Raw genomic sequence first — 14,822 nt, forward strand, 5'->3', positions numbered from 1 at the left:
TAGTTGAAACACATGCTGGAAAGAGTGACTTGAAAGTTCATTGTTGTTGTTCAAATAAAACTGTTGTGAGTGTTCAGATGGTTCAGATGTTGTCATTCAATTGTATGATGGTGTTCTTTTTTTTTTTTTTTAAAATGGGGGGGAGTAATCTTGCCTAGGGCACCAAATGGGCTAGAGCCGGCCCTGCACGAACAGCTTCATCCACCAGGCCGTCAGGAAGCTGAACTCTCTCCCCTCTCTCCTACTCCCGCTGCCTCCAAAAAAAACTCTGGACTCTGAACCCTGACCTTCAGACTGACTGTCTTTTGCACTATTGAAATACACACATCATACAGAAACTTTGTTGCTGCTATCACTGACTGTCTTTTGCACTACATATCATACAGAAACTTTTTGCTGCTATTTCCTTACACATTCATAGTAGTTTCTTATATTTTATTGTCTATTTAACGTTAGTTAATGTCTTTATCTGTCGTGCACTTTAATGTTTACTTTAGTGTTAGGAAGTGTCTTGTCTTCATCTGTTGTGCTTGTGCACTTTATTTCTCTCACCGTGGGATAGTGAGAAACGTCTTTTCGATTACTCTCTATGTCTGATACATGTGGAGAAATTGACAATAAAAACTTGAAACTTAAATGTAGGGCTGCATGGTTCGGCTGGACCATAGGTCTGTTGTAGTGGAGTAAAACGACACCCCCTCCAGCTCTGTAGCAATCTTTTCATGTGTATATTAGTACAGGTGAGGCAAGGCAACTTCGGCAAAATATTTGTGGCTTGGTAGCAGATACCTGGGGTCCAAAGTTTTCAGCATACTGTATTGGCACCATATCTTTAGCGATATACAACATGACTGCATCCGTAAAAGCTACCCACCGGGCCCCTTTCTTGTCATATGGGATACAATGAGAAAATGATCCCGCTAATGTTGTGAAGTGGAGCCCACTATGAACTACGGGAGCCCATGGGGAGTGGCGGTGGAGGAATTTAAGAGAAAAACGATTTTCATTTTTAAAAATCTTCCTAAACCACAAACTCAAATTAATAGATTTATCGCCCAGCCCTACTACTGTCTTTATATCAACATACATAACTAAATGCTGTTTATTTCACAGATAAGTGTTTACTCGCGTTTTCCCAACACATGACTGCGTTGGCTGTAACGTTACTGTGCGACACTCAGGTGAAGTTGCAGGAAAGTTTTTTTCCGTTCTGTGAGAATGATGATCCTGACTCTGTGTTCAGTATTGCTTGCTTCAGTGTTGACATCTACCCAATTCTTGTTGTTATAGTCGTTGAGCTGACATATTCAGGTTCCTTGTTTATATGCTTTATGCTTTACTTGTATATGTGAATTGACCTGAATATAAAGCGTCCATAGTGAGAAAAAAATTCAATTTGGGTTTCTAAAGTTATAAGATGGAGTCCTCTCCGTTTCTATGCTTTACTGACAGTGCGTGACAACACAAAATGATACGTTAGTATCTAAACTAACAAAGAAAGAATGCGTCCTCTCTTTTCCGCTTATATGCTTTTACTCGCAGGTGTGTTAATTGACCTGAAGCTATATGAAGCATCCGTAACGCAAAATAATATAGGCTGATAGTAAGATAAATGCAGCCCTCTCCACTCCTCCTCGTCTCTCCTCTCCAAAAAAAAATAAAAATCCAGGAGTGACGGCCACATTTCAATAGCGGTGCACCACTGTTGCTACATGCATGTAGGGGAAACACTGTTATGGGTTTAAATATAGTCTACCGAAGTTATCCTTTAAGCTGACCCAGCTTTCATTACAAACACACATTCATTTGCCTCATGAATAATGAATTAATTGCTCACCCTGATCTTGTGAATGTGTCATGTCATTCCCCCATTGCCTCCAACGTGCACACCCTTGATATGTTTATACAAGCGCAAGACTTTGTGGCACGGGCCTTGGCAGATGGTGCATGAGCTACAACACTAGAAATCTAGCGCATCAAAGCACTTGCTGATAGAAGCCACAATAGTTTTGGCATTCAAAAAAAATTTAGGAGAAAAAAAAAGAAAACTCGGAAAGAAAACTGCGTTTTTGTTGAAATTTTAGACAAAGGCTTTACCCAACCCTAACCCTTTGAGTTGTAGGCAGGGAAAACCCTGCACTAACATTATGGTCTATTAATATAGCTCTAATTTAGCCCCCAGGCCCGTTTTAGTATCTTGTTTTGGTAGCCACTTATCCTTCTAGGTGCCAGAGTTTATTTAGGAAAATATTCTGTTTGGATTTTAAAATTTCAAAAGGCTGTAGCTTGGAAGTGGTTAGAGATAAATCCATAGTGTAAATGAGAAAAATATTCATAATGACCTAAAGTTTGTGATGGGAGTAAATTGACTCATCTAATTTGCATATTGTGACGTCACCAGGTGGCAGCCATATTGGATTACGCAACTTTCAGTAAAACTGATTTTTGAATATATTTACCCAGAAAAAAAAATATTTATATTGTCATCTCATCCTCAAAATAAAGGAACAGGAGTTTGATTGGAGTAAATTTGCTAATCTAATTTGTATATCATCAGGTAAAATTCAGTAAAACGGAATTCTGAACATATTTACACAGTAGATTTTTTTTCATTTCATTTAATTTTTTCATAGATTTTTTTCATCCTCTCATTCTCAGAGTAAATGAACAGGAATCTGATAGGAGTAACTCTCACCGTGATCAGTGTGTGTTGCTTGCGTGACTGTGTGCAGCTGCAGCATCGTCAGAGTCACTCGTCTCTGACGAGCGATCGTCATCAGAGGGCAAATCGTCCCCTTCTGAATCGCGATCAGCAAAGATCTGTGCAAGCACCTCATCTGCACTGTAAAGTCCTCTGGGCATTTTGTTTTTTATTACAAAAATCGCTATCTGTCTCTTTATCTGTCCAGCACGCTCCTGCCACTGCTCTGCTGCTCTCTCCTCTCCCGCTCTGCCGCTGCCGCTCTGACAGCTGGTGTCGGGTTTCAAACTTTTTTTCTCAGATATTTTGCATAGGAACACACCCACAAATGACGTCAGGATTGAAGCTGTATCTAGTGGCCATCTAGTGGTAGCAAGCAGTACCAGCACAAGGCAGTAGATTTAAAGAAGAAAAGGCTGTTTTATTCAGCAATGTTGCCTGTCGCAATAATGCGACTTTGGCGCCTAGAGGGTTAACTGAACTTTCCACACACACCCCATTCAGTTCATCTTTGAAAAGGAGTTCAAATAACAGCTTTCATTTGAGGAAACAGATAGACATAGTGAGCGGGGAGAACAAGAGGGATAAAAATCATAGCCATGGGTGTTGGTGTCAATTTGTGGATCCAAGCTCATCTCTTGAAATGACAGTACACATTTTGTCAGTTATCCCTGCTTGCAAGTATTTTTTTGTAGTTTGGTGACAGCACAGGGAACAAATCCAGCGCTATGATTGGTCAAACTCGTCTTCTACTTCTTTTAGTTTTCAGCAGGCTACAATCAACTACCATATTGCTCCTGCCTCTTGCTATTGGACAGGACTACTGCTGCACAACTGCTAAAATTCAAGGTATCACCAATTTTTTGCATAGAGCGACAAAACATACCAGCGTACTTTGATGTCAAAATGCATACCTGATACATAAAAGACATTCAGGTTGGCAGGTCTGGAGCAGTTTTAAAATGTTTATTTTTCAATATTTTCTATTACTTTTATTTTTCCAAAACTTATCCAGGCAGGTTTTTTCATTATTGTACAAACGTGTTGGTGTATTTATCAAATAAGGTATGGATCAGGTTTTATATATCTATGCTGATAATGAGGGGTAGGGTTACCCCTTACAGTTAAAGTAACTGATTTGTTACAAAGGCTAGGATCCAAGACAGCTGAATAGGGTTAGAATAAGTTCTGTCAGGAACACTCGCATCATTTAATGCAGATCACTTGACTGTGACAGAGTTGGCAGTGAGGACAACAGGAAATGGGCCACATCTCTGCGATGCTTTTCTTCTTTGCAGGGAGACCTCATTGTACCTGCGAACACTGCACTTTACTTGACACTCCAAATTTCTGCTTTCAATTGCATTTACTAATGAAAATGGATATACAGTGGCTTGCAAAAGTATTAATACCCATTGGACTTTTCCACATTTTGTCACGTTACAACCACAAATGTAAATGTATTTTATTGGGATTTTATATGATAGACCAATATAAAGTGGCGCATAATTGTGAAGTGGAAGGAAAATGATACATGGTTTTCAAATTGTTTTACAAATAAAAAACAGAAAAGTGTGGTGTGCAAAAGTATTTAGCCCCCCTGAGTCAATACTCTGTAGAACCACCGTTCGCTGCAATGACAGCTGCAAGTATTTTGGGGTATGTCTCTAACAGCTTTGCACATCTAGAGACTGAAATTTTTGCCCATTCTTCCTTGCAAAATAGCTCAAGCTCAGTCAGATTGGATGAAGAGCGTCTGTGAACAGCAATTTTCAAGTCTTGCCTGAGATTCTCAACTGGATTTAGGTCTGGACTTTGACTGGACCATTCTAACACATGAATATGCTTCGATCTTAACCATTCCATTGTAGCTCTGGCTGTATGTTTAGGGTCGTTGTCCTGCTGGAAGGTGAACCTCCGCCCCAGTCTCGATTCTTTTGACTCCAACACGTTTTCCTCGAAGATTGCCCTGTATTTGGTTCCATCCATCTTCCCATCAAATGTGACCAGCTTCCCTGTCCCTGCTGAAGAAAAGCATCCTCACAGCATGATGCTGCCACCACCATGTTTCATGGTGGGGATGGTGTGTTCAGGGTGGTGTGCAGTGTTAGTTTTCCGCCACACATAGCGTTTTGCATTTAGGCCAAAAACTTCAATTTTGGTCTCATCTCACCAGAGCACCTTCCTCCACATGTTTGCTGTGTCCCCCACATGGCTTGTGGTAAACTGCAAACAGGACTTCTTATGGCTAGGTTTCAACAATGGCTTTCTTCTTGACACTCTTCTATAATGGCCCGATTTGTGGAGTGCACATCCTGTGGACAGATTCTCCCACCTGAGCTGTGGATCTCTTCAGCTCCTCCAGAGTTAACATGGGCCTCTTGGCTGCTTTTCTGATCAATGCTCTCCTTGCCTGGCCTGTCAGTTTAGGTGGATGGCCATGTCTTAGTAGGTTTACAGTTGTGCCATACTCTTTCCATTTTCAGATGATGGATTGAACAGTGCTCCGTGAGATGTTCAAAGCTTGAGATATTTTTTTATAACCTAACCCTGCTTTAAACTTCTCCACAACTTTATCCCTGACCTGTCTGGTGTGTTTCTTGGGCTTCATGTTGCTGTTTGTTCACTAATGTTCTCTAACAAACCTGAGGCTTCACAGAACAGCTGTGTTTATACCGAGATTAGATTACACACAGGTGGACTCCATTTACTAATTAGCTGACATCTGAAGGCAATTGGTTGCACTGGATTTTATTTCAGGGTATCAGGGTAAAGGGGGCTGAATACTTTGCACACCACACTTTTCAGTTGTTTATTTGTAAACAAATTTGAAAACCATGTATCATTTTCCTTCCACTCCACAATTATGCGCCACTTTGGGTTGGTCTATCACATAAAATCCCAATAAAACACATTTACGTTTGTGGTTGTAACGTGACAAAATGTGGAAAAGTCCAATGGGTATTAATACTTTTGCAAGCCACTGTATATCCATTTTCATTAGTAAATGCAATTGAAAGCAGAAATTTGGAGTGTCAAGTAAAGTGCAGTGTTCGCAGGTACAATGAGGTCTCCCTGCAAAGAAGAAAAGCATCGCAGAGATGTGGCCCATTTCCTGTTGTCCTCACAAGTTCAAGGGGTATGAATACTTTTGCAAGCCATTGTATATGGGGATGGGTAACTAAATCCCGACATTTTTGAGGACTGTAATATCAATAACAGCATTGGAGGAATTAAGACATTCATTGATGATGCATCTTTGCTATTTCCAATCCAGAATAAATTGAAGAATCTGTCTCAGAGTCTGTTGTGTGTGTGAGGGGTGGAGTCAGCTCTTACTGCCTCTCTCTCACACAGATACAAACAGATGCACAGTGGCCCTTCTCTAGTGACAAACACAGAGAGCTAAACACTCAAAAGTGTGGTAACACTTCACCAGTGTTGATGCAGACAATGCTTATTGCAACAATCACAACAAGTCTTTTGCATGTATAGGTAGAAAAGAAAAATAAGAAATCTTTCCAAAAATCTAGTGAAAGTACAGGTTGTAGGCAGGGGCGTGGCCAGCAAGCTATGGAGTAGCTGTGGTCTGAGGAGGCTCTGCTCGATTTTTATTTAAACATAAATTCCCCACTGAGATAACACTTTAAAACTTGCTAGAGTTCAGCATAAAAGGATGATGAAGACAAGGAACAACAAAGGAGGGGAAAAGAATGACAAAACGACCGATGAACTCGGCGAAACGGGTGAGACGGTTGGAGAATTAGCTACTGAGCTAAACGAAGTAAGCTTAGGCGCAGCTTCCTCGTGCACAGAGTCGAATCCATCCACAGCAGACCTCATGAGAGCCATCACCTCTTTGAGCGAAAACGTGACAACCAAATTCACGGCCATCTCAGACACCATGGGCGCTATGCAAGCTACTCTGGCTACTGTGACAGGGAGGGTACGTGACATGGAGGAGGCCGTGAATGAACATGATGGCAAGCTGACTTCACTGGAGACTTTGTGCAAAAACCTGCAAGACGATTTGAATGAACAATGTAAGAAACTAGCGGACCTGGAATCCTGGTCAAGACGCCAGAACGTCAGAATCATCAGTATCCCTGAAGGAGCAGAGAAGGGTTAACCAGTGGAGTTCATCCCCAAGCTGATTCCTGCTCTGCTCAGGGCTGAACACTTCACAAATCTGACGGTGGTCGTGGACCGAGCACATTGCTCCCTGGGTCTGAAGTCGCCGGACGGAGCTCGCCCACGGCCGTTCATAGTCAGACTCCACTACTGCCAGACCCGGGAGCTCATCCTCAAACTCACCGCACAGAAATCTCCGCTAAAATACAATGGGACAAAGCATTTCATCTTTCTGGATCTGACAGCGGAGGTTCTTAACCAACGCAGAGTGTTTAATGAAGTCCGCATGAAGACGTGCAAGGCGGCCGGCCTCCGCTACGGATTTCTTCACCCGGCTAGATTTCGTGTGACCGTGGATGATGTCACCAGGATCTTCAACATCCCTGATGAAGCAGAACACTTTCTCCGTGATAAGTTATCCACCTCCTCGTCTTAAATCAACGGTCACCAGTAAATATTCTGGACTTATCCAGCTTGGTCTATAATCGCACCTGACCGTAAAATATGCTGTTCTTTGTACTATGTACTTTCAATAGAGTCTTTCGAGCAGAGCCTGGGAGGGAAAGGAGCGATGCCTACGCACCACTGGACATTTGGGAAGTTTGAAACGAGTTTCAGTTGGGGAAGCCTGTAAAGTTTAAAGAGGTGGGGGGGGTAAGTTGTTCAGGGCGTTCAAACTGTTCATGTTTTATGTTGGTGGTATAATGGACACATGTTATGTTAGGATTTTGACAGAGAGAAAGCATGTTGATGAGGTTATGAATGGCACATAATATCAGCAGCAAGTCACACAATGGCACAGTTAAGATATTAAGCTGGAATGTAAAAGGCCTGGGTAATCCAGTGAAGAGGGCTAAGGTTCTTACTCATCTTAAATCATTGAACCCTGATGTTGTTTTATTACAAGAGACTCATGCCAAACGCTCAGTCCAGATGGTGCTACGTGCCAACTGGCTGGGCCAGATGTATCAGGCTAATTTTAGAGCTAAGGCCAGAGGAGTGGCGATTTTGTTTAGGAAAAACATACCATTTATTCAGAATAAGACAATAGCAGATCCCAATGGTCGATTTCTAGTAGTGTCTGGCTGCCTGTGTTCCACTCCAGTGACTTTTGTGAACATATATATGGTCCAAATTTTGACTGAGTTCTTTAGAGATGTATTCAACTCTATCCCAAATATAGACCAAACAAATGTCATTGTCGGGGGGATATTAATTGTGTTCTCGATGTAAGATTAGATAAACATTTTCAAAATCTTTGCAACAATCAAAATCAGGACAGTGTTTAAATACAGTCCTCAAAAACTTAAACATTGTGGATATATGGAGGTTGTTGTTTCCTACTAGCAGAGAGTTTTCTTACTTCTCTCCACTGCATAAATCTTATTCTCGCATCGATTATTTTTTCCTTGATTCTAAACTTATTCCAGCGGTGGTTGATGTCACTTATCACCCCATATTAGTTTCAGATCATAGCCCTGTTTCCTTAACCCTGAAAGTGGCAAACTTGAGCACAAGAGGCAGCAAAAATTGGCACTTTGATGCTGCCCTATTGAAAGATGAAGTCTTTCATAAACGTATGGAGGAGCACATCAAATTTTTTCTTGGATCAAATGATAAGGGTGATGTTGATGATTCGGTTTTATGGGAAAGTTTAAAGGCAGTCATGAGAGGACATATTATTTAATATACATCATGGAAGAGTAAAAAGCAGGATGCAGCTTTGAAAGACATGGAGTCACCTTGGTTGAGATCACCAAGTTGAAGTGTGAGTACAACACCATACTTTCTAAACGTGTGTGTTCTCAAATGATTAGCTCAAGACAGAGATTATTTGAGTTAAGCGATAAGCCACATAGGTTGCTGGCGAGGCAACTGAGACACTCTCAGGCATCACAGGCTGTACTCCAAATAAAGAACAAAAGAGGACAGACTGTTACAGATCAGCAGGCAATAAATAAATGTTTTGAAGATTTTTATCGTATTCTATATAGCTCAAACAATACTACTAGTAATGATGAGATTAATGAGTTCCTGGAAAAGTGTGATCTACCCAAACTTGATCATGATGCTGCAGCAGAGTTAGATGCCGAGATCACCCTAGATGAAGTTAAAGCAGCAAGAGTCCAGTTCCCAAATAATAAGGCTCCCGGGCCTGACGGGTTTGGGGCAGAATTTTATAAAAGGCATACAGCTCACTGCTGGCACCTTTAATACTGCGTATGTTTAATCGCTCTAGGTAAGTGGGCTCCTTAACTAACACACTATATCAGGGCAATATTGCTCTTCTGCTGAAAAAGGACCGGGACCCCACGAACATCTCCTCATATAGACCTGTGTCTCTTCTCCCGTTGGAAACTCTAAAAATTCTAGCTAACCGTCTCAACAGTCAAATTTCCAGAATCATTCACCCAGATCAGACAGGGTTTATCCCTAATCGACATGAAGACTATTTAACATATTATGAAGTCCTCTTCCTGACACGTAAGATGTGGTTATAATATCCCTCGACGCCGAAAAGGCTTTTGACCAGGTAGAATGGCCACATATGCTGTCTGTATTGGTAAGATTTGGATTTGGCAATTCTTTCATTAAATGGATCAAGATTTTATACAAGGAACCCATGGCATCTGTAGTCACAAACCTAAATAAATCCGGTCCTTTTCGGCTATATAGAGGGACACGCCAAGGGGATCCTCAGTCTCCATTTATCTTTGCTCTTGCTCTGGAACCTTTAGCCTCCTATATACGCTCTAACCCCGAAATACACCCTATTACACATCTAGGAACTCAACATAAGATCTCAGCCTACGCTGATGACATTATATTATTTATTTCAGACCCCAAAGCCTCTATATCTCCACTGCTGCAGTTAATAAATACATTTGGCTCATTTTCAGGATACAAGATAAATTGGGGGAAAAGTGAACTAATGCCATTGTCAATTTAGTAGATATGACATTCCTCAAGACAACTCCATTTAGAATTGTATCAGATAAGTTCACAAGTCTGGGTATTATAGTCACAAGGAAGTTGATTCAGCTACTACGACATAACTGGGATGTGAAAATTGATCAGTTGGAGAGGAATATACAGTTTTGGAACACTTTACCTATATCAATGTTAGGGCGTCTTGCAAAGGTTCCTTTATATATTTCAATCAATCCCAGTATGCATCCCTCAGAATCACTTCAGACAGCTGGATTCAATTATATCATCTTTTATTTGGTCTGGCAAAATACCTAGGATCTCAAAGAAACATCTTATTAAAAGTCGGTCAGAGGGAGGTCTCGGCCTGCCTCAATTTAAATCCTATTATTTGGCTGCACATTTAAATATCTTTTCGTTTTGGTTGGGGTGTTTACCAGGCAATAACCTGGAGGAGATGCCTGCATGGTTACAAATTGAACACCTCTCCTGTCAGCGCACCTCTCTACCAGCACTCATTAATAGCCCAGTAAAGATTAAGAAGCACTTGCATATTGATAACCCGATAATTTGTAATTCTTTAAAGATATGGAAGCAGCACTTCTGCTTCTGGCCGCATGGAGTAGGTAGCAGGTAGAGCCAGCTCCGTCAAACTTTTCTTTAAAATAGTTTCCTAGACCATCTTTAGACAAAAATTTGGGAGGCGTTTGAGGACTGATTCGGTAAGACTGCACGCCCTGTCATGAGAAAAGGGAATAGCCGAAGATACATCGCAGAAACTTTAACACCACCGACCGTGGCTGAGAAAGAACAAAAGATGGCGGACGATAAGCAAGATTCACCTATTTCAGTGAAGACCCTGATAAGCGAGCTACAGTCGTACCGAGAGGGGATAACGACCGACATTAAAGCACAGATAGAAAGCATGCACCGAGAGATAAGGAGTGACATCTCCTCTCTCCGTGAAGAAGCCAGGGCGGACGTTGGCGCGCTCCGTGACAAGATCCTACAGAAGATGGAGGCCCTACGTAACACACACACACACACAGAAGGCAAACGAACAGAAAGAAATGGGCAATTCACTCAGCGAAGCAACTGACAGGATAGTGGTCTTGGAAAAAAGCCATGACATAATGACGAAGGATTATAAAAAGTTGCAAGAAAAATGCACAGAGAACAAAAGCCGTAGACAAAACCTCCGTATCGTCGGAGTCACAGAGGGCAGTGAAGCGGGGAACCCGAGCCGCTTTGTAGCAGAGTTTTTCTCCACCGTGCTTGGGGAGGAAAACTTTGACGCACCGTTAGTAATAGACCGGGCACACAGGAGCCTTGCCCCAAAACCACAGAATGGAGAGAGACCACGGGCGTTTATTGTGAGACTGCACTATTTTTCAAAAAAAGAAAATAATTTGAAACTATCCAGAAATAAAGGCCGCCTGATCTACAACGGCTCTCCTGTGCACATCTTCCCTGACGTGAGCCCTGAGGTTGGCAGGCTCCGAGCATCGTTCAACCAAGTGAAAGCTGAGCTGCGCAACGCGGGAGTCCCCTACAGCATGTTTTACCCAGCAAGGCTGACCTTCACCCTGGACAACACCAGGCAATTTTATTCTTGTTTAGGTAGGACCTCTTAATTTCTGGTTAATTCTGTTATAACTGCCGGTACATAAATGCATAGAAGGAGAAGAAGAATCAGGAAAACATTTATACAAAGAGGGATTATCGGAAATGCAATAAGAATTATCATTATTCTACTTTAATCATTTATTTTCATCTAATTCAGATAAAGTGGGGCAAACCTTTATAATCTAACCCTAAAAGAGTAAGGTAAAAAAGGAAATGAATAACACAATTTCTGGTTCTCTGGTTTTAGTTTGACCTTTTAAAGGAAAGAAAAAAAAGAGGGAGAAGTCAAAATCGCAACTATCAATGTGTCTCACTTTAACCTGGTTCTCTTAAGGGTAGCTAACAGTAATACTATTGATAAGGCTTAGCTTTCTGGTTTTTTTGTTTGTTTGATTGTTTGTTTGTTTTGTTTTGTTTTGTCTTTTGTTTCTGATTGGCTCATTTCTACATACAAAGGGGAGATACTGATGCTTAAAAAGGGATATATGGAGTAAATTTATTCATGATCATTGCATACTTTTATTTTATTAGTATTTCTCAGGAAAGATAGCACCAACTTTTGTATCTAATCTAGATTTTCCCCTGTTATCCAAAACTTGAGTTCTTATTATTTTTTATCATTATTATGGTTATTATTATTATTATTATTATTATTATTATTAGTAGTAGTAGTAGTAGTAGTAGTAGTATTTGTTTTAATTACCATAGATTTATCTATTTTATTTTACTTTATTTAGTTATCTATTTTCTAAGATACACTCATACTTAGGCTGGATTGCACCAACAAGGTTTAACTTTAAAATCAGATTAAATCATGGTTTAAGTTTAAATTCTGTTGCACCAAACTTTAAACCTAGTTTAAAATTAAGACAGATTAAATTTAAACCTCTCTTTAAACGTCAGTTTAATTTTTACTCTAAACCGAGTTTAAATTTAATTCTGTTGCACCAGAACTTTAAACTCCAGTTTAAACTGTGATCGAGAATTAATTTTAAACTGACAGTTGGGAAGGTTTAACTTTAACAATGGCTGCATTTTTGAGGTGGATAGAGCAAAATAATGAAGTTCCTCGAAGAAAACTGAGAGACAGGCTCAATCCTCTTGAATTTTATGATGAGGAGGAATTTTTGGTGAGATACCGGTTTACCAAGGAAACAGTTTTGGAGCTGAACAGGAAGACTGGACCAACTGTCAAACATGGCAGTGACAGAAATGCAGCTGTACCACCGATGCTACAACTCCTGGTTGCCCTGAGGTTCTACGCTACTGGCTGTTTCCAGAGGGTGGATGGAGACCTGTTCGGTCTACACAATTCAACTGTTTGCCGTATTGTCAGCAGAGTGTCTCGGTCCATTGCATCACTGAAGAACCAGTACATCCGATTCTCTCCAACAGTGGAAACAGCTGCTGGTTTCTACAGGCGAGCTGGATTTCCAGGGGTGCTGGGTGCTATTGATTGCACACATATCCCGATACAGAATCCTGGTGGTGTGAATGGAGAGCTTTTCCGCAACCGTAAGGGATACTGCTCCATCAATGTTCAAGTGGTGTGTGATCAAAAATCTGAAATAACCAACATTGTAGCACGTTGGCCAGGATCAACTCATGACAGCAGGATCTTTGACAACAGTCAGCTTTGTGCCATCCTCGAGAACCAAGCTTATGAGGGCCATCTCCTTGGGGATAATGGTTATCCATGCCGCTCATACTTGATGACTCCACTTCTGAACCCTCAAACACCAGCAGAGAGAAGGTACAACTCCCGTCACATTGCAGCCAGAGGAGTGATAGAACGACTCTTTGGAGCATGGAAAAGAAGGTTTCCCTGCATTAAAGATGGACTGCGCACAAAGCTGGACACCACCTTGACCGTCATTGTCGCAGTTGCAGTTCTCTACAACTTTGGAAAGAGGCGTGGAGATGAGCTACACTTTGAAGCCGATGAGGACCTACATGAGGACAGAGAGGACAGAGAGGATGACCAGGAGCACAATGCCAATCCAAGTGGGAATGCTGTGAGGCAAACTCTAATACAGAACCACTTTTCTGAATAATTATATTAATAAATCTTTTTGTAAATAATTGCTGACATTGTGGTGAAAAGTCTATTTCCACATAATAATTGAATTACTGCCAACTATATCTGGTTGAATACTGCTTTAAGCAATATCAATAAACTAATAGTAGCTTGACCTGCCAACAAGTGTCTTTTTCAAACTGTGAAGCACAGAGAAGATACACATTGAAGAAAAGTAGAAATAGAAATTATTTTATTTGTAAATATTTCAGTGCAGATAGCTATATATTTTTATTTTATTTTATTCTCATTTTATGATAAAAAAGTGGCATCAAGGGTGAAACTATCAGTAAGCATCTTCTTTTTTTTCAGCAGCAACACTTCCTTCTGCAGCTTTAATACTTCCTTCTGTAATATGGCATTTTCGATTTCCATTTCAATCTTCTCCTTCTCTAAAACCAAAATTTCCTGGTGTGTCACGTAGGGTCGCTTGTTTCTCCTGCAGCTGTTCAAATCAGATGAGGAGGATGATGACCATAAAGAAGAGGAAGCAGCACTGTCTTGCAGATGCTCCTCTTGCTGCACTGGCTGCAGTGTTAAAACGATCTCTATCAAAACATAAACCAAAATATATGGCGAAAAAACAAATTAATTGGATAGGCCAAATAATAACTGATTATTGACTGAGGTCAGTAAAGCGTGACTGGATTACTAACCATCTTCCCCGGGTGAGTCTGAAGTTAGCTGGTCCAAGATGCCGTCGTCGTCGTCGTCGTACGGATTTTGTAGTGGCTCCATCTGCTGCGGGATGAGGGAATTGATTTTCTCCGCCAGTGGATCATTTTTCTTTGGCGGAGGACCTCCTCCTGTGACGAACATCTCTCGTCTCACAGTCGCCGCATCTTTTTTGGCTTTTGTTTTTAAGTTTTTCCAGCAAGCTTTAAGCTGAGCGACGTCTCTTTTCTCCTTCACGCCGGTCGATCCATTAAAACTGTCAGCCAGTTGCTGCCAAGCAGTATCTTTCTGTTTCACCGTGCTGTTGTCCGTTTTCTTGTCTTCAATGACTTGCCCATATTGCTCCATTAATTCGGTCAGCAAGTTTTTCTCAAAGGAGGAAAAGTTTGAGCTTCTCTGCCGAGCCATTGTAAGATAGCCGATCTGTCACAAGAGACGTTAGGCTAACGTTTTTCCGTTACAATGTAACGTTTAATCGGAAAAGCGCCCGTTGAAACAGTCTCCCTCTTTTTTATATATAAATCCGGGGTCCTGACAGCACGCTTATGATGTAGCCTATATATTTAATTGCATATTTAATTATTAATTTTAATTTCGATATCCACAATTATCCCTATTGATTTAAATCAGTTTAAACTAAGTTTAAATTCAGTTAAACTGAGTTTTACTAAACTTAGATTAATT

General features: G+C 40.9%; 1 protein-coding gene across 5 annotated transcripts in view; it reads right to left on the minus strand.

The window, feature by feature from the left end:
• Positions 1-14,822, minus strand: part of nf1a (neurofibromin 1a) — a 212,578-nt gene that overhangs the window by 181,559 nt on the left and 16,197 nt on the right. The window lies entirely within an intron of this gene.

The sequence above is a fragment of the Pagrus major genome, chromosome 2 (assembly GCF_040436345.1).
Source record: "Pagrus major chromosome 2, Pma_NU_1.0".
Taxonomy (NCBI): Eukaryota; Metazoa; Chordata; class Actinopteri; order Spariformes; family Sparidae; genus Pagrus; species Pagrus major.